An 18352-nucleotide genomic window follows, 5' to 3' on the forward strand; every position below is an offset into this window, starting at 1 on the left:
CCATACTCTTCTCTCCCTTTTCTCTGCGCCGTTATTTCTCTTCTTCCTTCTTCTGCACTTCTGTGCTCTGCTGTTCCCTCCTCTCAGTCCTCCCCTGCCCATTACTCCTCTTTTCCTTTTCTCCTCCTCACTCCTGTTTCCCCCTGTTTCTGCTTTACCTCTTCCCGCTGATGTGGCGACTCATCTACTCATAGGTTCTTCTCCCTTAGTAATATACTCTCCTCTTCTGCTGGGTCTTCTTCCCTCTGTCCTTGCTCCTCTTCAGCTGGCTATTAATTCTCCCCGTGACGGCTCCTATTGTGCCATTCTTTCTTCCCCGCATCCTCACTTTTCCTTCATCTGCGTCTGCACTCCTCTTCCACTGTTCTTTCTTCTGTGTCTCCTCAGTCCTCTTTCTTCTGCATCTGCACTCCTTTTCTCCTGTTCTTTCTTCTCTGTATCCTCACTCCTATTTCTTCTGCCTCTGCTCCCCTCTCTGCTCTTCTTTATTCCCTGTATTCTCACTTATCTATCATCTGCATCTGTTCCCCTTCTCCTGTTTTTTCCCCTGTATCCTCACTTCTTTCTTCTGACCGCTCTCCTTTCCTGCTCTTCTTTGCTCCCTGTATCATCTCATCTTCTGCATCTGTACTCTTCTGCTGTTCATTTTTTCCCTGTATCTTTCCCCTCTTCCCACCTCCTGTACTTCTGCCATACCTCTTTTCTCTCTTCTCCTCTTAAGCTCCTCTCCGCTTTTGCTTTTCTGTCTCATCTGTATCCACTCATTTTTTTTTCAGCTTTTCTTCCCACCCGCTTGTTTTTCTTACCTTCATCCTCTTCTCTTCCTCTTCTGCTCTTGTTTCTTCCCTGTGTCTGTTCTTCTCTCCTTCTGCTCTTATCCTTCTCAGCATCTGTCATAGCTCTTCTTCTGCTCATCTCCTCTTCTGCTGTCTTGCCTGTATCAGATCCTTTCCTCTGTTGCTCTTTTCATCTTTTGCACTTCTTCCTTACCTGTATCCTTCCTTCTTCTCTTCTACTCTTGTTTTACCAGCATGCTTTTTCCTCCTCTCCAGCTCTCCAATCTGTTCCTGCTCATCTCTCTTAATTTCATCCTCTCTTCTGCTCTTCTCTCTTACCTGTATCCACTCTTCATAGGCCATGGAAAGAAAGGTGCTTGCGAAGCAAAGGCAGGCAGGTGCTTGCTTAGCAACAGCAGGTAAGGGTGTGCTTGAAAAAGGTCGGACTTGAAGCGAGGATGCAGAGCAGATTTAACCTCTGCAGGCGTGTATGCCAGAGCATGAAGCATCGTCAACGAGCACGGGGTAGCACCAGCCTGAAACAGGGGAAGCTTCCACAGAGCCCCCAGATGGAGTCCCAGGGTGATGAGATGAAGCTGATTTTGGCAGCATTAAAGGTGGTTTTCCAGGATCTGTGCCTTCTAGGGCTGGGGGCTGTCACTGGGGTTGCTTTCACAGGACACCCCTCAGCCCACCTCAGGACCCACGGGGAGTCTGTCGGTGACAAATGTGTCACTGAGTGACAGCATCAGGGTGGGAATGAGTGGAACACAGTGCCCAGGGCAGAGCCAAGCGGCGCTGGGGGGGGGTCAGCCCCAAGGAGAAAGCCTCCCCCATGGAAGAAATGGATTGCTTAATGCCGTGGGTGAGATGTTGGAGAACAGCAAATTAATGAGGTTAAAAGGCGCCGCCCGGGTACTGTGGGAACCTCCTCCCACCCTGCAAGTGCTGTCCAAAGCTCTCCAGTGCCCCCTGCTGCTCTTTGCAGTTCCCCATTAAGCTCCCGTTGCCTCCCGGTATTGTCCAGAGTCTCCTTGTGCAAACTCAGTGCCCCCCAGTGCTGCCTGGAGCCACCCCAGTGCTGTATGCGGCCCTCAGTAGCCTCCCAGTGCCCCCCAGTGGACTTCCCAGTGCCTCCAGTAGTGCCCAGTGCCCCCAGTTCAACACACCCACTGCTCAGCACGTGACCGTCGCCTTTCCCCAGGAACAAAACAAGGCAACAGAGATGTTGACAGCAGCGATGGTGATTAAGATGTTCAGACTGGAGGAGCTCTTGGCTCGCTGCAGCCACCCCAGCATCCCCAGAGGTGGGCACGGGGACCTGGGGGGGCTTTGGTGGTGCACAAACGACTGCAGGCAGAGGTGTAGGAAAGTGAACGCCAAGCATTTAATAATTGAATGTACAAAACAGCAAATAAATGACGATAGATATTCCCAACCATTTCCCACCCTGACAATTGTTTCTGATCCCACCCCCTAAAATTCCCACCCTCTAATCAATTTCCCACCCCCCAGCTCCCACCCCGCAATCAATTTCTCACCTTCCCCCCCCCCACCCCCTGCCCCAGCTCCCTCCCACCAATACTTCCCTCCCTCTGCAAAACACTTCCCAGCCCCCCAAATTCCCACCCCAATAATTCCTTCCTCCAAATTCCAACAATTTCGGAGTGCAACATGATCAGAGCACAATTTCCCACCCAGAATTGCCACCCCACAAAATTCCCTCCCCACATCTCCAATGCCAGCAGTCACAAAGTCCAATCCTTTTTGAGGCCAACCATCTCCCACAGTAGCCATTCCCCACCCCGGCAGTTCCCCACCCCCCAAATTCCCACCCCAACAATATCACAGTACAGCCATTTCATTTCCAACCCCAAAAAGATCCCAGCACCCCAAGGATTCCCACCCTCAGTTCCCACCCAAAGAATTCCCACCCCAAATTCCCTCCCCCCACCCATTCCCCACACCAACAGTTCCCCACCCCACAACCACCCCCCACCCTAATATTTGCCACCCCACTAATTCCCACCCCCCAACCATTTCCCACCCCCCAGCCAACATTTCCCAGCCCAAAGCTTTGACAGTCCAACACTTTTGCGGTCCATCAGCTTCAGAGTCCCGCATTGCCCCAGCCCAAGATGCCGTTTGTGGACAGCCCAGATTTGGAGGCGGAAGGCTGGGGCCAGTGCTGGTGCTCCCGGAACACTGCCGCTGCTCTCTGGGCATCGTGGGGGCCAGCGAGGAGCCCAGGGCTACAGGGAGCCGTGTTTGTCGGCTATGGCCACGTCTCCTGCTACACCAAGTGGGCCGGTTTCTTGGCACGCTCCCTCTCGAGCGGCTGTTGGGCTGTGATGGGCACCGAGTCCTCCTGCTGCACGCCGTGCTGACACAGCCAGCTTCGCCTAGCGCCGGTGTTTGTGGCCTGGAACATTCTGGCCCCGTGGCAGCTTCCTCTTTCTGGCTGGGACGCTGCCAGTGTGCTGCTCGTGCCCAGTGCTCTTGCCTTTTGTGGTGGTGCAGGCGGGCGCTGGGCACTTGGCTGGCTCGGTGCTGTCCCCATGGTGCTTGTCTGCCACCCGTCAGGAGATGCATCCAGGTGACAGGGCCAGGCGGGTGAGAACTACGTGGGGCTGCCTCCACTGCACCCGTTCCATGACCTGTCCACTTTGCGTGAAAGGAGGCACAGGGTGCTTGGCTGGCTCGGTGCTGTCCCCGTGGTGCTTGTCTGCCACCCGGCAGGAGATGCATCCGGGTGGCAGTGCCAGGCAGGCGAGAACCACCCGGGGCTGCCTCCGCTGCGCCTCTTCCATCAGATGTGCGGTGCGGGGCGACAGAGGCGCAGGGGCAGCCAGGGGCGTCGGCACGGGCAGCTCAGGGGATGCTGGCTGCCACCAGAGCGAGTTGCTGAGGAGCCCTGGTTCAGGTTGTGTCTCTTTGCTCAGCTCCCTGCTGGCCCTGGAGGAGTCAGAGTGCTCTGTGATGGAAGAAGAGGAGTCGAGGCTGCTGGAGACATCTGGGCTCAGTGGCTCCGTGGCAGTGATGCACTGCATCAGCTCTTCCATTTGGCAGCTGTTCGCAGTGTCTTTGGTCCCCTCTCTTGTGACACCGGGCAGGTCCTGGTTGTGCTGGGGGACCTCCAGAGCACTCGCCGCTTCTGAAAAAGCAAGAACATCCCCCAGAACAATGATGGCAGTCTTCCCACACCCGCTCGGTGCAGGCACCCACCCGTCACCTCTGCAGACCACAGTCTCACTGTCAATCCAGGTGAGCAAATTGTCAATTTCCACATCGTTGTCAAGTCTGTTGGTGCTGGGTGTCTCTTCTGGGAAAGGCAGAAAATCCCCAGCGGGGCAATGCCAGCTTTCCCACACCCACTCAGTGCAGACACCCCCCCACCAGCTCTGCTGCCCCTCAGAGAGAGACTCACCGTTGTTGATCCACGTGAGCGGGTCATCAGTGTCTGCGGTGTCGTACAGGATGCCTGTCTTGGATGTCACTTCTGGAAAAGGAAGAAAATCCCCGGTGGGGCAATGCCAGCTTTCTTTCCCACACCCACTGGGTGCCAACGACCCCCGCCAGCTCTGCTGCCCCCAAACTCACCGTCGTTGAGCCATGCCAGGAGATCATGGATGTCCACGATGTCCTCCGGGATGTCTGCGCTCGTTGTCACTGCTGGGAAAGCAAGAACATCCCCAGTGGGGCAGTGGCAGCTTTCCCACAGCCACCCGGTGCGGACAGCCTGCCACCCGCTCTGCAGCCCCTGAACTCACCGCCTGATTCCAGCGTCGCAGCGCTGCAGGCGAGCTGAGCCGTGGCGGGATGGGGGCACACGTCGGTGGGCGCTGGGTGCCCCTGGTCCTCCGTGAGCGCCATGGCGTCTTGAAAGGGCTCCATTGGTGGCTCCCAGGTGGCGGGCAGGGTGCGGGGCACGGGGAGCACCTGCTCCTGCAGTGACGGTACCTGCAAAAGAACTGGTGGGGGGCCGGGGCGGCCGGGGGCCTGCGGCAGGCAGGTGCCTGCGGGCTGCGGGGGCTCCCCGTGGAACACAGCCCCAGGCCACAGCCCCATCGGCTGCTGGGGCAGCAGCGTCCCTGCCAGCAGGGGATGTCCCCAGCAGTGAGCAGGGGCAGTGGGGGGAGCCATACCTGGGTGCAGCCCCCCAGGTAGCAGCTGCAGCACGGGGAAGTGCAGCCCCACAGTTGGGGGCAGCCCCCCAGGGGGGAGCTGCGCTGCCTGTCCCCAGACACCTGGTACCCCAGGCCAGACAGAGGCCTGAGGCACCAGGTAGGTGGCAGTGGGGACAGGGAGGGGTCGGGGTGGTACCGGCATCGGTCTGCGGATGCTGGGCTGCATCCAGGCGGGGTCCGGTGGCAGCACAGTCGCTTCAATGAAAATGGCGTCGGGTGTCAGAGGCACCGTCAGCGCTCCTCGAGGGATTCTCTCTGTGGGGAAAGGCCAAAGTAGGCGCTGGGGTGAGATCTGGGGTGCTGGGGTGGGATCTGGGGCACAGGGGTGAGATCGGGCTTACAGGGGTGGGATCAGGGGCTCTGGGGTGCTGGGGTGGGATCTGGGTTACCAGGGGTGGGATCTGGGGTGCTGGGGTGAGATCTGGGTTACAGGGGTGAGATCTGGGTTACAGGGGTGGGATCTGGGGTGCTGGGGTGAGGTCTGGGGCACTGGGGTGAGATCTGGGTTACAGGGGTGGGATCTGGGGTGCTGGGGTGAGATCTGGGTTACAGGGGTGAGATCTGGGGTGCTGGGGTGAGATCTGGGGTGCTGGGGTGAGGTCTGGGTTACAGGGGTGAGATCTGGGTTTCAGGGGTGGGATCTGGGGCGCTGGGGTGAGGTCTGGGTTACAGGGGTGAGATCTGGGTTACAGGGGTGAGATCTGGGGTGCTGGGGTGAGATCTGGGTTACAGGGGTGGGATCTGGGGTGCTGGGGTGTGGTCTGGGTTACAGGGGTGAGATCTGGGTTACAGGGGTGGGATCTGGGGTGCTGGGGTGAGATCTGGGTTACAGGGGTGAGATCTGGGGTGCTGGAGTGATATCTGGGGTGCTGGGGTGAGGTCTGGGTTACAGGGGTGAGATCTGGGGCACGGGAGCAGGGGAAGCCTGCTGCCTTACCTGCCATGACAGCTGGAGAGTGGCAGTTAGGGGAGCCCCTCCCCCCACGGGGGGTTGCGTGACCGTTGGGGTCAGCCCCTTTCCCCCAGGCTTGAGATGGTTTGATTTTTCGTAGGCAAACATCCTTCCCATCCCAGTTGTTTCCCATTCCAATGAACACTGACCCTCCCAATGGGCATTTTGCAGCGCAGTGCTCTTCCTTCCCAAGGGCCTCCCGTCCCAGTGGAAGTTGACCATCCCTGCAATGAGTTCTCACCCCTTGGGACAGTTTTCTCTCTGAGGGAGGATATTCGGGCCCAGTGGTTTCCCACTGTCACCAGCCAACACTGGGTGGGGTTACCCGGGCCTTTAGCAGTGGAGGTGAGCCAGCGTTATCTGTAGGGCTCAGAGATGGAGGGGCTGTCAGTGATGGATGACCGCAGTAATTGGAGGCAGCAAAAAGGCACTGTGAGGTGGCCATCCTCTGTACCATTGCAGTAGAGACAGATTGGCACTGGTTTGGATTGGTCTGTGTTCGAAGGGTGGGCTACGGGGTGGAATTGGCTGGACAGTCACAGCCAGAGAGCTGTGCTCAATGGCTCTGTGTCCGGGTGGAGGCGGTCATGAGTGGTGTCCTAATGATGTTCAGCAAAGCCAGGGCAAGGTCTGTGAGGGGCAGAGAGACTCTGGAAAGCATCCTGGGATTGCTTCTGTGCGGCAGTTGGGGCCCTTGGGGAGTGGGGGGCCTGTGCTGGTCTGTCTGTAGGAGTCTGTAAGGAGGGCTGTGGGGCTGTTTCTGAGGTGGAAGTGAGGGGTTTTGTGTGCTGAGGGACTGTCTGTGAGGAGGGTTCTGGGGTGGTTTCTGAGGAGAAGGTTTTGGATCTGCGGGGCTGAGGGTCCTGTGAGTGACTGTAGACCTCTGTGGGGAGAGTTCTGGTGTGGTTTCTGAGGGTTAAAGCATTGGGTTTGGGGGCTGAGAGGTTGTAGGGGTGTGTGAGCGAGGAGAGACTTTGGGACTCTGGGGCACTGAGGGGCCCGATCTGATCCCAGGGGCATAAGGAGTTTGATTTCCCCTGTGTTTTTCCCCCAAACCCATTTGTTCAACCAATGAAAATCGAAATATACAAGATGTTTCTGAACCTGGCAAAGTGTCCTTCACAGCACTGATGTGTTGGACTGCTGGGATGCTGGCTCTTGCTTTTTTTTTTACCGTGGTTTCAGTGATGGAGTATGCCACTGCAGCGGATGGCCCCAGAAGGGTAAGGACCAAAGAGGCAGGGGGCCATTTAAATAGTTGTATTTCATTTTTTTTTATCTCCCAGCTGTTTCATGGAATCTGGCTTGGATGTCTAGAAGTAACTGGAAGATTCTTGAGGAATGTCTGGGATGTTTTTATCTGGAGGAGGTGTGCCCATCAGGCTGAGGTGTTGCATCTGTCCCAGGTTCCCTGATGTGACGTCGTACTGCAGCTCCCTGTCTCGCTCCAATTTGTAGGAGGGAGAGGAGGTTCTTTGAAATATGTATGCCCGGCGTGAGATTAAGAAACAACGGTTCAAATGTTGGTCCGACCAGTTTATTACAAATGTTAATAAGGGAGATGAAGGAAGGGGAGGACGGACACTATTAGGGATTGGGGTGATGGGGAAGGGAAGGCGAGCGATAGAAAAGATAGAAAGAGGCAAGAATTGCGTAAAGCGGGGATAGTCACCACCAGGATCCGGCAGCAGTCCCGTTGCACGACGTTCCGACGGTCCGAGGCCGAAGGGCAGGAGCAGCGAGGCCGGTCTTGGGCAACGAGAGGGTGCAGGTCAGGGAGGAAGCAGCAGGTCTCAGGTAGCAGGCCCAGGGAAGTCCGTCAGCAAACGGTCCGTAGAGAAGGATCTGAAGGCAGGAAGCTCGTGTCGTGGTGAGAGATCACGAGAGATCAGCCTCTGTGTTGCGGTGAGAGATCAGTCTCCACGTTGCGGTGAAGGATCAGATGGCAGAGAACCCCTCAAGTCTGTCGTGGTGAGAGATAAGCCTCTACCGTTGCTGAGGTTGTGGTGAAGGATCAGCTTCCACCGTTGTGGTTATTGGACCCTCTTTTATCCTCCATTTTCTGCTGCCTACGTGACATTCCTGGGTGCTTGAGCAAGAGTCCTGTGCATACCTCCTGAGATGGCCATTTTCCTTGAGATAAGTCCACACAAAAAGACCTTTTCCCGGCCATTAGCAGCAGCTTATCTCTCTCTCGATGCCCCTGGCCTTGTCCATCTGTGCTCCTTAGAGGATATCACAATCCTTAGCCAGGACCTGTCCGTCAGTGTCCTCAAGACAAAAGATTTCTCTGCCTTTGCCCAGGACTTGCCTGGACTTGTTCCTCAGCAAACTTTGAGTCAATGATATAAAAGAATAGTCTCTTACAGGAGCCCTGGTTCAGGTTGTGTCTCTTTGCTCAGCTCCCTGCTGGCCCTGGAGGAGTCAGAGTGCTCTGTGATGGAAGAAGAGGAGTCGAGGCTGCTGGAGACATCTGGGCTCAGTGGCTCCGTGGCAGTGATGCACTGCATCAGCTCTTCCATTTGGCAGCTGTTCGCAGTGTCTTTGGTCCCCTCTCTTGTGACACCGGGCAGGTCCTGGTTGTGCTGGGGGACCTCCAGAGCACTCGCCGCTTCTGAAAAAGCAAGAACATCCCCCAGAACAATGATGGCAGTCTTCCCACACCCGCTCGGTGCAGGCACCCACCCGTCACCTCTGCAGACCACAGTCTCACTGTCAATCCAGGTGAGCAAATTGTCAATTTCCACATCGTTGTCAAGTCTGTTGGTGCTGGGTGTCTCTTCTGGGAAAGGCAGAAAATCCCCAGCGGGGCAATGCCAGCTTTCCCACACCCACTCAGTGCAGACACCCCCCCACCAGCTCTGCTGCCCCTCAGAGAGAGACTCACCGTTGTTGATCCACGTGAGCGGGTCATCAGTGTCTGCGGTGTCGTACAGGATGCCTGTCTTGGATGTCACTTCTGGAAAAGGAAGAAAATCCCCAGTGGGGCAATGCCAGCTTTCTTTCCCACACCCACTGGGTGCCAACGACCCCCGCCAGCTCTGCTGCCCCCAAACTCACCGTCGTTGAGCCATGCCAGGAGATCATGGATGTCCACGATGTCCTCCGGGATGTCTGCGCTCGTTGTCACTGCTGGGAAAGCAAGAACATCCCCAGTGGGGCAGTGGCAGCTTTCCCACAGCCACCCGGTGCGGACAGCCTGCCACCCGCTCTGCAGCCCCTGAACTCACCGCCTGATTCCAGCGTCGCAGCGCTGCAGGCGAGCTGAGCCGTGGCGGGATGGGGGCACACGTCGGTGGGCGCTGGGTGCCCCTGGTCCTCCGTGAGCGCCATGGCGTCTTGAAAGGGCTCCATTGGTGGCTCCCAGGTGGCGGGCAGGGTGCGGGGCACGGGGAGCACCTGCTCCTGCAGTGACGGTACCTGCAAAAGAACTGGTGGGGGGCCGGGGCGGCCGGGGGCCTGCGGCAGGCAGGTGCCTGCGGGCTGCGGGGGCTCCCCGTGGAACACAGCCCCAGGCCACAGCCCCATCGGCTGCTGGGGCAGCAGCGTCCCTGCCAGCAGGGGATGTCCCCAGCAGTGAGCAGGGGCAGTGGGGGGAGCCATACCTGGGTGCAGCCCCCCAGGTAGCAGCTGCAGCACGGGGAAGTGCAGCCCCACAGTTGGGGGCAGCCCCCCAGGGGGGAGCTGCGCTGCCTGTCCCCAGACACCTGGTACCCCAGGCCAGACAGAGGCAAGGCAAAGCAAGGTCAGGTGAGATAAGGCAAGGCAAGGCCACTCCAGGGCAGGCAAGGCCAGGCCAGGCAAGGCCTCGGAAGTCAGTGCAAGGCAAGGCTAAGTAAGGCAAGTCAAGGCCCGGCAAGTCAAGGAATGGCGAGGCATGTCAGGGTATGGCAATGCTAGGCCAGGCCAGGCAAGGCCCTGCAAGGCCAAGTGTGGCAAGGCCAGGCAACGCAAGGCCTGGCAAGGCAAGGCAAAATATGCCAGTCCGGGCAAGGCAAGGTAGGGCCAGGCAAAGCAAGGCAAGGCCAAACCCGGCAAGGCCTTGCCAGTAAAAACAATGCAAATCTAGGCAAGGCAAGGCAAGGCCAGGCAAGGTCAGGCCAGGCAAAGCAAGGCCAGGCCAGGCCAGGCAAGGCCATGATAGGTCAGCCAAGGCAAAGCATGGCTAGGCAAGGCAAGGCAAGGCAGGGCAAGGCAAAATAATGCAAGGCAGGGCAAGGCAAAATAATGCAAGGCAAGGCCAGGCCAGGAAACCCAGGCAAGGCCAGGAAACACAAGGCCAGGCCGGGCAAGGCAATACAAGGCCAGGCAAGGAAAGGCAAGGCAAGGCCACACAATGAACGGTAATGCAATGCAAGGCCAGACAAGGCAAGGTAAGGAATGGCAGGGCAATGCAGGCCAGGCAAGGCAAGGCAAGGCATGGCAAAACAAGACCAGGCCAGGCAAGGCCAAACAAGGCAAGGCAAGTTAAGGCGTGGTAAGGGAAGATCAGTCTAGGCAAAGCCAGGCAGGGCAAGGCCAGGCAAGGTCAGGCCAGTCTAGGCCAGGCCAGGCAAGACCATGCCAGGCAAGGCCAGTCAAGGCAAGGCCAGGCCAGGCCAGGCCAGGCAAGGCAAGGCCAGGCCAGGCCAGGCCAGGCCAGGCCATGCCAGGCAAAACCAGGAAAGGCCTGGCAAGGATATGCAAGGTCAGGCAAAGCAAGTCAAAGCAAGGACAGGCAAGGCCAGGGAAGGCAAGGTAGGCAAGACAAGGAAAGGCAATGCCAGGCAAGGCAAGGCTATTATAGGCCAGCCAAAGCAAGGCAGGGCAAGGCAATTCTAGGCCAGGCAAATCAAGGAAAGGGGAGGCAAGTCAGGGCAAGGCAAGGCAAGGCCAGGCCAGGCAGGGCCCTGCAAGGCCAAGTGTGGCAATGCCAGGCAACTCAAGGCCAGGCAAGGCAAGGCAAAGCAAGGCCAGTCCAAGCAAGGCAGGGCAAGGCCAGACTAGGCAAGGCCTTGCCAGTAAAAACAAGGCAAATCTAGGCAAGGCAAGGCAAGGCCAGGCAAGGTCAGGCCAAGCAAAGCAAAACCAGGCCAGTCCAGGCAAGGCCATGATAGGCCAGCCAAGGCAAAGCATGGCAAGGCAAGCCAAGGCAAGGCAGGGCAAGGCAAAATAATGCAAGGCAAGGCCAGGCAAGGAAAGGCGAGGCCAGGCCAGGAAAGGCAAGGCCAGGCCAGGCCAGGCAAGGCCATGATAGGCCAGCCAAGGCAAAGCCATGCCAGCCCAACGCAGACCAGCCCAGGCAAGGCCAGGAAAGGCAAGGCCAGGCCAGGCCAGGCAAGGCCATGATAGGCCAGCCAAGGCAAAGCCATGCCAGCCCAACGCAGACCAGCCAAGGCAAGGCCAGACCAGGCCAGAACAGAAAAGGAAGGTCAGGCCAGGCCAGGCAAGGCAAGGCAAGGCAAGGCAAGGCACGGATACGCAAGGCCAGGCAAGGCAAGGCAAGGCATGGCAAAACAAGACCAGGCCAGGCAAGGCCAAAAAGGGCAAGGCCAGGCAAGGTCAGGCAAGGCAAGGCCAGGCAAGGTCAGGCAAGGCAAGGCCAGGCCAGGCCGGTCTAGGCCAGGTCAGGCAAGACCATGCCAGGCAAGGCCAAGCAGGGCAAGGCCAGGCAAGGCCAGTCTAGGCCAGGCCAGGCAAGACCATGCCAGGCAAGGTCAGGAAAGGCAAGGCCAGGCCAGGCAAGACCATGCCAGGCAAGGCCAAGCAGGGCAAGGCCAGGCCAGGCCAGTCTAGGCCAGATCAGGCAAGACCATGCCAGGCAAGGCCAAGAAGGGCAAGGCCAGTCTAGGCAAGACCAGGCAGGGCATGGCCAGGCAAGGTCAGGCAAGGCAAGACAAGGCCAGACAAAGCAGGGACAGACAAACCAAGGCCAGGTAAGGCTAGGCCAGGCTAGGCAAGAAAAGGCAAGGCAAGGCAAGGCAAAGCAATGCAAAGCAAGGCCAGGGAAGTCAAGGTAGGCAAGACAAGGCAAGGCAAGGACAGGCAAGGCAAGGCTGGGCAAGGACAGGCAAGGCAAGGCTAGCCAAGGCAAGCCAAGAACTAGCAAGGCAAGGCAAGGAAAGAAAAGGCTGGCCAGGAAAGGCATGGTAAGGCCAGGCAAGGCAAGGAAATGCAAGAGAAGGCAAGGCCAGACAATGCCAGGCAAGGCAAGGCAAGGCAATGAAAGGCCACGGAAGGCAAGTCAAGGCAAGGCAAACCAAGGTCAGGCAAGGCAAGGAAAGGCAAGGCCACACCAGGCCAGGCAAGGCCTTGGAAGTCAATGCAAGACAATGCTTAGCAAGGCAAAGCAAGGCCAGGCCAGGCAAGGCCAGGCAAAGCAAGGCAAGGGCATGCTTGGCAATGCAAGGCCAGGGAAGGCCAGGCAAGGAAAGCCAAGGCAAGGCAAGGCAGGGCCAGGCCAGGCCAGGCAAGGCCAGTCTAGTCCAGGCAAGGCAAAGCTTGGCCAGGCCAGGCAAGGCACTGCCAGGCAAGAGAAGACAAAGCCAGGCTAGACAAGGCCAGGCCAGGAAAGATAAGGCAAGGCAAGGCCAAGCCAGGCAAGGCCAGTCCAGGCAAGGGAAAACAAGGCAAGGCAAGGCCAGGCAATGCCAGACAAGGGAAGGCAAGGCAATGAAAGGGCAGGGAAGGCAAAGCAAGGCAAGGCAAAGCAAGGATAGGCCAGGCAAGGACAGGCAAGGAAAGGCAAGGCCAGGCAAGTAAAGGTATGAACAGGCCAGTCAGAGCAAGACAAGACAAGGCCAGGCTAGAAAAGGCCAAGACAGGTAAGATAAGGCAAGGCAAGATCAGGCTAGGTAAAGCCAAGGAAAGGCAAGGCCAGGCTAGACAGGCCAGGCAAGATAAGGCACGGTAAGACCAGGACAGGCAAAGCAAGGACAGGCAAGGGAAAGCCAGGCCATGCAAGGCAAGGCAATGCAATGAAAGGCCAGGAAAGGCAAGGCAGAGCAAAACAAGGCAAGGCTAGGACAGGCAAGGCTATGTCAGACCAGGCATGGCAAGGCAAAGCTTAGCCAGGCCAGGCCAGGCAAGGCTAGGCAAGGCAAGACAAGACAAGGCTAGGCAAAGCAGGGCAAGATAAGGCCAGGCAAGTCAAAAAAAGGCCAGGCCAGTCAGGGCAAGGCAAGGCCAGGCCAGGCTAGACAAGGCCAGGCCAGGCAAGATAAGGCAAGGCAAGGCAAGGCAAGGCAAAGCTTAGCCAGGCTAGGCAAGGCTAGGCAAGGCAAGACAAGGCTAGGCAAAGCAGGGCAAGGCAAGGCCAGGCAAGTCAAAAAAAGGCCAGGCCAGTCAGGGCAAGGCAAGGCCAGGTCAGGCTAGGCAAGGCCAGGTCAGGCTAGGCAAGGCCAGGCAAGTCAAAAAAAGGCCAGGCCAGTCAGGGCAAGGCAAGGCCAGGTCAGGCTAGGCAAGGCCAGGTCAGGCTAGGCAAGGCCAGGCAAGTCAAAAAAAGGCCAGGCCAGTCAGGGCAAGGCAAGGCCAGGTCAGGCTAGGCAAGGCCAGGTCAGGCTAGACAAGGCCAGGCCAGGCAAGATAAGGCAAGGCAAGGCAAGGCCAGGCTAGACAAGGCAAGGCCAGGCAAGATAAGGTAAGGCAAGGCCAGGCCAGGCAATGCCAGGCACGGACAGTCAAGGAAATGGCATGCAAGGATGGGCACGGTAAGGCCAGGCAAGGCAAGGCAAGGCCAGCCAAGGCAATGCAAGGCAAGGCCAGGCACGGCAAGGCAAGTCAAGGAAAGGCGAGGCAAGTCAGGGCTAGGCCAGGCCAGGCCAGGCCAGGCCAGGCAGGGTCAGGCAAGACCAGACGTGGCAAGGCCATGCAAGGCAAGGCCAGGCAAGGCAAGGAAAAGCAAGGCCAGTCAGGGCAAGCGAAGGAAAGGCAACGCCAGGCCATAGCAGGCAAGGAAAGGCCTGACAAGGCAAAGCAATGCCAGTAAAAACAAGGCATTTTAACCCCCAAATCATGCATTTTCTCTTCGAAAATACCCCATTTATCATGAAGATCATGCATTTTTTTCATCGAAAATAACCCATTTAACCACAACCCACGAATTTTCTCTTGGGAAATCAACCCATTTAAATGAAAACCACGTATTTTCTCTTGAAAAACCCGCCATTTCACAGAAAAATTTTTATTTTGAAAATCCCCATTTAACCCTGAAAATCAGGCATTTTCTTTACAAAAAATACCCTATTTAACACGAAGATCACACTTTTTCTCAGCCAAAATCTCACATTTAAAGCAGAAATCATGCATTTTCTCTTCAAGAATCGGTGATTCAACACAAAAATCATGCATTTTTTCTGCAAAAAACCCCATTAAACCCCCAAATCACGGATATTCCCTAGGAGAATACCTGATCTAACCCAAAAATTACACATCTTTTCTACAAAAATCCCCCATTTCTCCCCCAAATCACGCATTTTCTCTTCAAAAATACTCCGTTTAACCCAAAAATCATGCATTTTCTCTACCAAAACAAACAAACAAAAAAACATTTAACGCAAAAAAAATCCCGCATTTTCACCACGAAAATCCCCCTTTTCACCAAAAATCACAGTTTCTCTTCGAAATCCCTCCATTTAACCCTGAAAATCACACATTTTGGCTTCAAAAACCCCCAATTTAAACCGAAATGAAGCATATTCTCTTCAAAAATCCCCCCTTTAACCCGATAATCACACATTTTCCCATCAAGAATGCCCCATTTAAACAAAAGTCATGGATTTTCTCTTTGCAAATACCCATTTAATCCTGAAAATGACAAATGTCCTCTACAAAAAATACTGTTTTACCCTAAAATCAAGCTTTTCTCTGACAAATCACACATTTAAAGCAGAAATCATGCGTTTCCTCTTCAAGAATCGGTAATTTAACCCAAAAATCACACATCTTCTCTACAAAAATCCCCCATTTCACCCCCAAATCATGCGTTTTCTCTTCAAAAATACTCAATTTAACCTCAAAATCATGCATTTTCTCTACCAAAACAAACAAAACCCAAAACATTTAACCCCAAAATCCCGCATTTTCACCACAAAAACCCCCTTTTAAACAAAAATCACAGTTTCTCTTTAAAAATCCCCCATTTAACCTGAAAATCGTGCATTTTCTCTTGGAAAATCCCCCATTTAACACAAAAATAACGTATTTTCTTTACAAAAAATCACACATTTAACGCAAGAATCAGGCATTTTCTCTTAGAGATTCCGTGATTTAACCCCAAAATCACTCATTTTCTCTTCAAAAATCCCCTATTTAACCCTAAAATCACACCTTTTCTTTGCAAATATCCCTCACTTAACACAAAAATCATGCCTTTTCTCTACGAAAATCCCTAGTCTAAAAAGAAAACCATGCTTTTTTTTTTTTTCTTCAAAAACCCCCCTTTAAGTGAAAATCACACATTTTGGCTTCGAAAACCCCCAATTTAACCCAAAACAAAGCATTTTCTCTTCGAAAATCCCCCCTTTAACCCGATAATCACACATTTTCCCATCAAGAATGCCCCGTATAAACAAAAATCAGGGATTGTCTCTTTGCGAATCAATCAATGATTTAAACTGAAAATCACGCATTTTCTCAACACAAATAGCACTTTTAACCCGAAAATCATGCATTTTCCCTACGAAAATGCCCCATTCATTTGAAATTCACGCATTTTCCCTTCAGGTTTTATGGGTTTTTTTTGCAGAAAAAATGCATGATTTCTGTGTTGAATCACCGATTCTTGAAGACAAAATGCATGACTTCTGCTTGAAGTGTGAGATTTTGGCAGAGAAAAAGCGTGATTGTCGAGTTAAACAGGGTATTTTTGGTAGAGAATATTCATGATTTTCATGGTTATATGGGTATTTTCAAAGAGAAAATCCATGATTTTTGTTTAAATGGGGTATTTTTGAAGGGAAAATGCGTGATTTTCCAACTAAACGGGGGATTTTTGAAAATGTGTGATTTTCAGGTTAATTGGGTGATTTTTGCAGAGAAAATGCATGATGTTCGCTTTAAATGAGAGATTCTCGAAGAGAAAATGTGTGACTTTGTTTAAATGGAGTATTTTTGAAGGGAAAACGTGCAGTTTTCGGGATAAATCAGGGATTTCCGAAGAGAAAATGCATCATTTTGGGTTACATGGGGGATTTTCGAAAAGAAATTGCTTTTTTTTCAGGTTTAATAAGAAATTTTTGAAAAGAAAATTTGTCACTTTCGGGTAAAATGTGGTATTCTTGAAGAGAAAATGTGTGATTTACGTTTAAATGTGGGATTTTCTGAAAGAAAATGCATGATTTTCTTTTTAGATGGGGGATTTTCATTGAGAAAAGGCATGATTTTTGTGTTAAGTGGGGGATACTTTCAAAGAAAAGGCGTGATTTTGGGGTTAAATTGGGGATTTTCTAAGAGAAAATGCATGATTTTCGATCAAATGGGGGTTCTCGAAGAGAAAATGCATTATTTTGTTAAAAGGGGTATTTTGGAAAACACGTGATTTTTTGGGTAAATGAGGGATTTTCCAAGAGAAAATGCATGATTTTCAGGGTTAAAGGGGGGATTTTTGAAGATAAATGGAGAATTTTAATTAAAAGGGGGATTTTTGTTGTGAAAATCCGGGTTTTTTTTGCGTTAATTTTTTTTTTTCTCTCCCAAAGTAGAGAAAATGCGTGATTTGGGGGTTAAATGGAGCATTTTTGAAGAGAAAATGCGTGATTTTGAGGTGAAATGGGGGATTTTTGTAGAGAAGATGTGTGATTTGGGGGTTAAATCAGGTATTCTCGAAGAGAATATCCGTGATTTTTGGTTTTAATGGGTTTTTTTTGCAGAAAAAATACATGATTTTAGTGTCGAATCACCGATTCTTGAAGAGAAAATGCATGATTTCTGCTTGAAGTGTGAGATTTTGGCAGAGAAAAAGCGTGATTGTCAGGTTAAACAAGGTATTTTTGGTAGAGAATATTCTTGATTTTCATGGTTAAACGGGTGTTTTCAAAGAGACAATCCATGATTTTTGTTTAAATGGGGTATTTTTGAAGGGAACACGCGTGATTTTCCGGCTAAACAGGGGATTTTTGAAAATGCGTAATTTTCAGGTTACTTGGGTGATTTTTGCAGAGAAATGCATGATGTTTGATTTAAATGAGGGATTCTCAAAAAGAAAATGTATGACTTTGTTTAAATGGAGTATTTTTGAAGGGAAAATGTGCGGTTTTCGGGATAAATCAGGGATTTTCGAAGAGAAAATGCTTCGTTTTGGGTTACATAAGGGATTTTCGAAGAGAAAATGCGTGATTTTCGGGGTAAATGCGAGATTGTTGAAGGAAAAATGCACTATTTTCGGGTTAAATGGGGGGTTCTAGAAGAGAAAATGTGTGATTTTTGTTTAAATGGGGTATTTTTGAAGGGAAAATGCATGATTTTTGGGTTAAAGGGGGGATTTTCGAAGAGAAAATGCTTCGTTTCAGGTTAAATGGGGGGTTTTCGAAGCCAAAATGCATGATTTTCTTTTTAGACGAGGGATTTTAGTCCAGAAAAGGCATGATTTTTGTGTTAAGTGGGGGACATTTGCAAAGAAAAGGCATGATTTTTGGGTTAAATAGGGGATTTTTCAAGAGAAAAGGCAAGATTTTCAGGTTAAATCGCAGAATCTCTAAGAGAAAATGCCTGATGTTTACGTTAAATGTGTGATTTTCGTAGAGATAATGTGTGGTTTCCAGGTGACATAGGAGATTTTGGAAGAGAAAATGCATGAGTTTCGGGTTAAATCAAAGAGTCTTGAAGAGAAAATGCATCATTTTCGGGATAAATGGGGGGGGGGGGATTTCCAAAGAGAAATGGCGTATTTTTCTGGCTAAATGAGGGATTTTTGAAGTGAAAATGAGTGATTTTCAAGTTAAAAGGGTGATTTTCCAAGAGAAAATGCGTGATTTTCGGGTTTACTGGGGAATCTCGAAGAGAAAATGCGTGATTTTTGGGTTAAATGGGGTATTCTTCCAAGAGAAATTGTATGATTTTCTGGTTAAATGGGGGATTTCCGTAGAGAAATTGTGTTTTTATCAGGTTAAATGTGGGACTGTCAAAGAGAAAATGCGTGATTTTGGGGGTAAATGCAGGATTTTCCAAGAGAAAATGCATGATTTGGGGTTAAATGGGGGATTTCGGAAGTGAAAATGCGTGTTGTGTGAGATAAACAGGGGATTTTTGTAGAGCGAAAGCATGATTTGGGGGTTAAATGGGGGATTTTCCAAGGGAAAAGGCATGATTTTGGGGTTAAAGGGGAGATTTTCCAAGGCAAAAGGCATGATTTTCGGTTAAATGGAGGATTTTTGTGGTAAAAATGCGTGGCTTTCAGCTTAAAGCGGGGATTCTCAACGAGAAAATGCATGTTTTCAGGGTTAAATGATTTTTTTTTTTTC

Source organism: Gallus gallus, unplaced genomic scaffold, assembly GCF_016699485.2.
Source record: "Gallus gallus isolate bGalGal1 unplaced genomic scaffold, bGalGal1.mat.broiler.GRCg7b scaffold_81, whole genome shotgun sequence".
Classification (NCBI taxonomy): Eukaryota; Metazoa; Chordata; class Aves; order Galliformes; family Phasianidae; genus Gallus; species Gallus gallus.